This window comes from Phoca vitulina, unplaced genomic scaffold (assembly GCF_004348235.1).
Source record: "Phoca vitulina isolate PV1807 unplaced genomic scaffold, GSC_HSeal_1.0 scaffold9, whole genome shotgun sequence".
Taxonomy (NCBI): Eukaryota; Metazoa; Chordata; class Mammalia; order Carnivora; family Phocidae; genus Phoca; species Phoca vitulina.
In genome coordinates, this window is record NW_022589712.1 from 22,564,624 (window position 1) to 22,573,491 (window position 8,868).

Genomic DNA, 8,868 nt, shown 5'->3' on the forward strand with positions numbered 1-8,868 from the left:
TTTTACTCGGTTTACAAAGAAGCCAGTTACTTGTAACCATGATAAAGAGGGTGGTGTGAAGCCTGTGGTGTTTGCCTGTCTGTTCCCTGCTCACTTTGCACTCACTGCCTTCCCTATTTCCCTCCCATCCTATATTAAGAAGCATCTTTAGCATCGTTGGTGCTCAAAGAAGCTCAATGATGTAAAAGAAAAATAGTGGAATAGTAGTTAGGAAATCTGCCTTGTAGTTGCATGACCTTGGGCAAATGACTGTGACCTTCCGAGTCTCAGTCTCATCATCAATAGAAGGATGGTGTTTGATGACCAGGACCCGGACTAAGGATTAGTCCAGGGATATAAAGACATCAGAGTTCATAAGCTCACTGCAGGGTGCCAAGTGCTACTCTAAAGTGCTCCTAAAAGGACAAGTTTACGGTGTCACTGTTGCAACAGTATGGACAGATAAAGTGTCATGGTTCCTGTATACTACATGGGGTAAACCATTCAGCTAGAGAAAGTCACTCAGGTTCAGCATTGTGCCTACAAATACAGACCAGTTGGTGACAAGCATGATCAAATATTAGCTAATGATAAATTACTCCGTTGTTTAGACTACGTAACTGGAATACAAAGTTTCAGATGTATTTAGATTTTCTGATGAAGCCAAAATACCACTGACTGAGGTGTTTTTTTTTCCCCCCCTTTTTCCTAATGTGTAGAAGCAGGCAATAAAAACAAATTAAAGGTAAGAAGGTTTAGATTCAACTGCTTTCATCAGGTTATAAAATTATTTTAGGCATTGCACTACTGTGTGTTATAGAAATTGTAGGGAACCTATTATCGTATTTTGGGTGTCATTGTTCATTTCTAAGGAAATGAACATTTCTATTTTTTTTTTTTTTTTTAAGATTTTATTTATTTATTTGAGAGAGAGAATGAGAGACAGAGAGCATGAGAGGGAGGAGGGTCAGAGGGAGAAGCAGACTCCCTGCTGAGCAGGGAGCCTGATGCGGGACTCGATCCCGGGACTCCAGGATCATGACCTGAGCCGAAGGCAGTCGCTTAACCGACTGAGCCACACAGGCGCCCAAGGAAATGAACATTTCTAAAGAATGTTGTATGGTGGTTTGTACACACGAGGCTCACCTGTTATGCAGGCAACAGATCTGTAGCTTCTGTGCTAATTAGGAGCAGTCATTTAACTGTATCATCCATACAGATGACTAATATATTTTGTACTTACTGCTTTTGAGGTTTGATGTGAGGTGCCCATACCACCACTGAAAAATTCCTAAGTAATTTGAAATCACTGGCCACTCAGATAAGCATAGTTATATTGAAACAAAAACATACTTGCTATATTCTAGATGAAAGACCTTTTGAGATTCTGGCTTAATGACTGGCCCCACGGAAGTACTTAAGTCCTTTTATGAGGCAAGAACTACATATTTTAAGAAAGCAGTACTCTAAGAAATAAACAAGCACAGGAAGAAGGATGGTAGATCTAAACTTTTGTACCGGTCAATTTCGCATTATTCATTGACAAATCAGCGAGAGAAGGATTCTTAAGAGTCTTCAAGCCATTCTGCGTCATGAGGGGAAGTGCCCTTGCTTTTCCTTGGAAAGTGACTAACGGAAGAATAAGTTGTTAAACCGAGTACTAGTGCAAAACCATCACAGCAGTAATTCAGAGGTGGTATTATAAAGCTCGCTTCCAAACATTATTTGAAAGAGCCTTTGCAACTTTCATCCAAGGCCTAGAAAAGTACAAAAATATTTTCACAGCTCTAGATATTCAAGTGTGAAAAATGGGTGCGTTGTACCATTTTGCAACTCCTTTAGGTGCTTATATTTGTTGATCCAGAATAACTTAAAATAACCAAACCATCTGACTTTTGTCTTGCCATATTTATGGCAGGAACCCTAGAATAATAATTAAGACTATTTGTGTCTGTGAATGAAGTCTTTTGAGACCATATCCACATGAGTTTTTTAGATAACTGTTTCTTGAATAGCAGTTAAGCCTAGAATCTAGACATTAGATTGTCTTGAAAGTGAAAACGTATTTCCCATGACTACTGTGGATTTCTACTTAGTGTGTATAATTATTGCTATTTGCCTTCTCCATTGTTAGGACCATTTTTGTTTTGGTTTAGTTTTTTTTTTTGAGCGACTACCTTCTAATAGTGGATAGCAAATCTATTTCAACCCTTTTTAAATACTGAGATTAGCTAAATTAATTTTACTAATATGTGTGGTGGGATTAGAGAGGAGTGGCAATATGTGGCTAATTCCAAATTGCATGATAAAAAATCATTTGTTTATGGCTTTGGGATAGGTTTTTGATCTTTCACTTGAATATGGTTGGGTTTGATGTTCTGGGACTTTCAAACATACTAAATCTACCCTAGGGAGACTTGATTTGGGAGTAGCTGGCCGCCGTCCAACTTTGCATCTTACTCCAATGCTCAGCCCTCTAGCAGCCCATTTATTTTAGGCTCTCATCAGCTGAGATAGAGTGTGCTTTCTTTCAAACTTTTTCTTGGAGCCGAGATAGTAATTTAATATTTGGGCCTTAGAAAAGGTGTGTCTTCTGGTAAAGTGAATGGGATTAACTGATATTATTTATAAACCTAATTAAGCTGTTTAGGGTCTTTAGTAGAACAAATGCTTTCTGTGGGAGACCAGGTATAACATTCTGAGAATGCTTTCGAAATTCATGCCAGTGAATTCTCTCCAAATGATTGATCTTAGGTATTAGTTTATATTCCTCAACAGAGCTTATATGTAACTAGAGTTTAACTGCTTTAAGGAACCACAACCTACACATTTGCATTGCATTGGTAAATTAATAAGAATCAATGAACTGAATTCCAAAGCAATCAGTTGCCTCTTTTTCTCACATCTAATTTTACATATCCTAACTGACATTATATAGTCATGGCTTCTGTGTGCCGATCAGTACTGACAATAAACTCTTATGCTCTCACATTTATTGGGTTATTTTATTACTTTCTGTATGGTTGAACATTCATTTTGCCCAAAATTGGAAAATTGACTTTAGTTGATAGATGCTTTTGTTGTTTTATACTTTTAAGAAGCACAGTAACTTAGGAGAAGATTTGATAAGAATCTTGTTTTGATTTATGTGTTATTAATGTATTGATCCTATAATGCTGCTCTGGTTTAAACACTACTCGTTTTTGTTTTCCTTTCCTCATTAGGTGGAGTCTTTGAATTTTTAAAAAGACAATGGTAATGAGATCCACTTGAAAAATTAAGTGAATTGATTTGGTTGGAACACTCTTTTACCAATTCATTAACATTCAGCTGCTGGGTAAGTTGAGTAAAGTGCTTTTCATATGGTTTGATTTCAAAATTATTGGAAAGATCTTTTAAGCAAAATATTAAGCTTTATGTGAAATTTTGGCAGTAATGATTTGAGGCCCTTACTACCTGTGAAAGATGTTTGGGATGCTATCTAAATTAACATGATTGTAAGTTTTTACAATATTTCTGGAAATGTACCAGTTAAAAAGATGAGAAAATTAGAAAATGTTATCACTTGTAGTTTGGAACCAGATACTTTTATTTACTATTTTAATAATTATTTGCTTGTTGAAGTCTTGAAGTAATGTAAGAATATCAGATTTTACTGTTAGTGAGACATTTATGTGTAATTGTACTGTATCATATCAGATTCAAATCTAAAATCTAATGAACTTTTTGAGTAAATTAGTATCTCTCTTTACTTAAGCCATTCTCATTTTACAGAAAGCTTGGTTTCTGTGATAAGAATAGAAACCTTAAAGTCTTGCTCAATTCAACTTCCTTGTTGTACTATGTTTCTGTGGAAAGCTCTCGAGGTAGAGAACTCCTAACCAAGAGGAGTTCAGGCTTTTAGCAAATTACCAGTGCTGCCAAGACAGAATTTAGTGGGAACAGGACTTTGGCTACTGCTAAAATGTCAGTATAGAAAAGCCTGCTCTGTCAAACAGATTTTTGGCATCAGAAGTCTAAACGATACTGATTTTAAGGTTTGGTAATTTTTTTTTTTTTTTTTTTTAATCCAGGCAAACTCATGCTTTAATTAACCCTTTACACAGTAACAGAAAATTTGGAAAAATATTTGTGTTTCTAGTCCAGGTCACAAGATTTGAGTTTCTGAAATTCTGGATTTTATGCACAATTCTAAATTGTACAGTTTGTTGTTTAATTTTCCTCTGAATGAACTGAAGCTATTTAAAAACCTGATGGATGATAATGAGTAAGAGAAGAAAGTGTCTAATCATTTGGGGAGCAGACTTTGAAACCAAACTAATAGTGTCTGCTTCACCTATGAGCATCTTTTTTTTTTTTTAATTAATTAATTTTTTTTTCACCTATGAGCATCTTAAGACATGATGAGGTCAGGTGGTTTTTCAGGGATACGGTTGCATAATTCATATGATGCCAATTGCTTTAGGTTTGTCTGAAATGATCTCCCTTGAGACAACTGCCCTGGAACTTGATTTGTTAGTGTGGCTTTTGAATATTCAGTTAGTCTAGAAATAAATATCAGGCCTGGAAACCCCAGGACATCTTTTTATTTTGTCTGTAAGGCTCATGAGCCAAGATTCATTTGTGACCAGTAATTTACATTGTTATGGGCATATGGTGCCAATTCAGAAAAAAAAAAAAAATTGGATAATTAAAGGGATATAAGGCAGTTAGATGAAAAACCCTTCAGGAAGAGAAATGTTAAAAGAAAGTTTCAAAAGCAAAACCTTAATTCTTCAATAGCTATAAGAGATGTTAGAAAATGAAAATGAATACTGCACACCACTAACCTAAATGTCTTTGTCTGCCGTACTTAATTCTCCGTGTACTCACAAGTTTGGCTTTTACAGTTATTCACAAAGTACCCCATGGTGTTACAGTTAAATTTCGGCGGGTGGGACCTAACTTAAGGGATGTTTAGGAGACTGCGCAGATTATGCTCTGGGAGTGCTGCCTGAGAATACACATGGCCTGGACATTGAGTACAGCTGGCCTTCTTGTTTATCACACCGTGCGTTTCGGGAAACTTTGCTTTAAAATCAGCTCACTGGGGTCACTGTGTTTTAAAGTAATAATAATTTTTTTTTGTCAAATAAATTCATAAGATTATGTGAGGATTAAACTCCTAGCAGGTAGTAATAACTATTAGTGTTTATGATGATGGTTAGGAGTGGTAATGGTAGTTGTGTCATTATTTAAACATAAAATAGTTAACATTTTATTAATCGTGTGGCTGGTTCTTTAGCCTGTCATTGAGGACAGAACTCATAGAGATGGGTACGTTTTCTCAATTAAACCAAATACTTTGGTTAAGAAACACTTCCTATGAAATTGGTATGGTTTTTTATGATGTCTGCGTTGTGTATAATCAGCAGTCTCTCCCTGACTTTGTCTGTGAACCTGACTTTGTCCATTAGTCCAAGTGAGGAATTTTTTTTCAAATAATACATTTTAAAAATTTGCCCAATTTCCCCACCCTGAATTGATAGTAAATAGAAAACAATTTCCAAGAAAGGAAAACCCTCACTGGTAGGATGATCTTTCTCTTACGACACTTTTTGTAAAATATAGTGAAAACAAATGATTTTATCTTTTTATCAATAATATTGCTCCTCATTTGTTGCCATTTTCTTTCGTGTAGCCAATGCTTTTGATTCGTCTTGAAATTACTCATTTTAAGGTAATAATAGCTGGACTATGGACCTTTAACAATGTGCTCAGATTTATGTTTCTTTCATTGCGTCAGATGTAATTATTTAAGAGTTATGTAAGTGGTGGGGCGCTTGGGTGGCGCAGTCCCTTAAGCATCTGCCTTTGGCTCAGGTCATGATCTCAGGGTTCTGGGATCAAGCCCGAATCGGGGTTCCCTGCTCACTGGGGAGCCTGCTTCTTGTACGTGCGCTCTCTCTCTCTCTCTCAAATAAATAAATAAAATCTTTTAATAAAAGAACTATGTAGGTGGCATTTCTTCTTTAAGCTGAGGAAAGGTAAGAAGGATGCTGAAAATTCTTAGCATGTTCTGTGAGCTGGGCTCTGGGCTACAGGTGCTTAATCTTTTTAGAGTAAAAATTAAGAATCCCATATTCACTTGAGGAAATTGGGTTTCAGAGCAGTTAATTACTTAGCTGAGAATTACATAGTCATTATATTTAGTAATTTTTGGAGCCAGAAGTTATTGAAATCCAAATTTAATTTATAAATAATAAAATAGAATAATTAAATAAATTAAATAAATAATTTAAATATATATGTCATTAATTACACAAATGGGGAAAATGAAAGGAAGGAAACTTTTAATCCATTCTATTTGGACACGTTTTAGCAGATTTTATACAGATTTGATAAAGTTGCAAATTAGATTTACTCTCTGCTCTCTGTGGGTTTGATATAATTTTCCCAACTGTCACATAGAATTCAGAGTAGACCTTATGAGCGTCAATGTGTTGTGGCCTTCAAAATGTTTCCTTTTATGTGGGGTCATTTTTATAGTTTTTCAGATGCATACAGCTCTGCTGTATGGGTCCTTTATGTTTTTAGGTAACTGAAGAAGGTGTCAGTATTTATGAATGAGTATTACCGGAATGATAGGAAGCCTAGACCCAATCTCTACCAGGGCCTCTATTTCTTTTGCCATTACAGTCTGTGTGAATGGAGCCCATTACTTAGCTTCTTGGACCACATGGGTTCATTTTTCCCAAATTATTTCTTTTACTCTTGACACACACCTGATACCTCCTGCTTTGGTCTTCACGCGTTTCTCTTGGCTATCCTTCATTCATTCCCACATTCAATACCTTACCGCTTAGAATGTATTCATCATTCAGTCAACAAGCGTTAAGTAAACCAGCAGTATGAACAAAGCACATTTTGTTCCATGAGCATTTTTTAGTTGTCAGAAAACCGACTGAGGGTTGCTGTTATATCATTTCATAGTATTCCCTTCTGCCTATCCTTGCTTCCTGACTTTAGCTTGCACTGAAGGGTGGTTGTGGGGGGTAAACCTCTAATCTTTTACTCTCCACACAAACCTACGCAATAGGACTCAGGAATTATATTCCTTGTTTCTCTGATGACATGAATTACCATTTGTGTAATGCTCTACAGTTTACAAATGGCTTCCATGTTACATTATCTCACTTTAGGCAATAACTGTTATGTACATACCTCTCTCATTTTATTTTGTGTATGAGGAAACGGAGGCTCAGGGGGATACAACTGAGTGATTTGCTCAAAGTCGCAGCACTGGTGAGCCATGGAAGCAGACTTTAACTCTGGTTCCCACGACTTTAGATAGTGTATCCCTCGCTGCCAGGTCACCGGTCTGGTTGACTGCTGGTGTTCAAATATTGGGGCTTTGTGGATGCAGCCACTATGATCTGTTCTGTATGGATCAAATAAGGAAACAGGAGCTATCTGGAAGTTCTGGAGAAGAATCAGGTCTCCTAGGGAATATTGGAGGCAGTGTACTTTACCTTCCTTATTGATACTGTTTAGTTCACCCAGTCACTCTCCCTGCTTTGAGAATCTCACAAACTCCAGGCAACATCCCTGTTAGATGAAGAATAGCCTTTGAGATTCTGATTCTCTTGGATAGTTTTCATAATAAATGGCTAAAGTGGATATTGGCCAAAATGACTCACTTAGAGATCTTTATTTTTGAACCTGATATCACATTGACTTCTCATCCATGAATTGTCAAAAGACAAATTAACTTTGCATTTTCTACCTCATCTATTATTTGCATTATTGTTTTTTGGTTAATTGCTCTTTACTGATATGAGAATCTGGTTAACTATTTTATTTTAGTATTACTTATCTTCATGTTTTACCCCTTTTCCCTCTGAATCCCCTTAACAATTTTTTACTTCTCTCATGTTACTTTTTGTATGGATTTTTGTGCTTTATATTAAAGTGACTTATGTGAAGTTTTTCTCTCATATGCCACCCTGTAAGCTGCTTGAGGGCAAAGGCTGTGTCTTTATTTTGTGGATGTCCTCTTCATCCTTGAAAATGGTGAATGAAAAAAAGAGTAGATATTCAATAAATATTTGTTGAATTCAATAAAAATATTTGGCTGTGAGTTTTCTTTTAAAATTCATTTTGGGGACTGAAAATTTATACCTGGGCGCAGATTTAATTTTAATCATATTAGTGAGATGAGTCAGCAAGTCTTATACTTCTTAAATATCCAGAGCAGAGCCATAAGAATAAATTTTTTGTTTTTTTAGAGATCTATTTGAATGCAAAAAAATCTTCTCTATGGAGAAAAACAACAATACTCTCCCCCACAAATAAAACAAAACAAAAACCCCTTTATTCCCCTGACAAGGACATTTTATTATCCTTTTCTTGACCATGGGAACAAAAAACAATTGACCTCTGAAAAGATTTAATGAGGTAAAATAAAACATGGCCTCTAAAGTAAAGGCTTCCTGGGAGATACAGGTGTAAATGTCATGTGAATGTGGGGCACAGCTGTCTTTGACCCTGGGAGGGAGGGTATGCATTTAATTTGGTCTGTGGTGGTGGGAAGGTCCTGAACATTGTTGAGCAGAAAAGAGACACAATCAGAGCTGCACATTAGGAAGATGAATCCAGCCCTGTTGTGCTGGATGGTGTCGGGGGTAGTAATGAGTGGGGGGGAAATGATGAGGGTGGAGTGTGGGGGTAGTGGTGAAGGTGGAGTGCGGGGGCTAGTGGTGAGGGTGGGATGCAAGGGGTAGTGATGAGGGTTGGGTGCAGCGGACAGTGGTGAAGCTGGGGTGTCGAAGTGTAGTAATAAGTGTGGGGTGTGGGGGGTAGCGGTGAGGGTGGGGTGCAGGGGGTAGTAATGAGGGTGGGGTGTCAGGG

At 36.8% G+C, this 8,868-nt stretch overlaps 1 protein-coding gene across 1 annotated transcript in view; it reads left to right on the plus strand.

Annotated features, from left to right (window-relative positions):
- Nucleotides 1–1,043: 1,043 nt before the first annotated feature.
- The window catches only part of HIVEP2 (HIVEP zinc finger 2), a 92,581-nt gene continuing 84,756 nt past the window's right edge, over nucleotides 1,044–8,868 (plus strand). The window contains exon 1 of the mRNA XM_032407770.1: nucleotides 1,044–3,316. The gene's annotated coding sequence lies outside the window, so the exon portion shown is untranslated. The remainder of the gene's footprint in view (nucleotides 3,317–8,868) is intronic.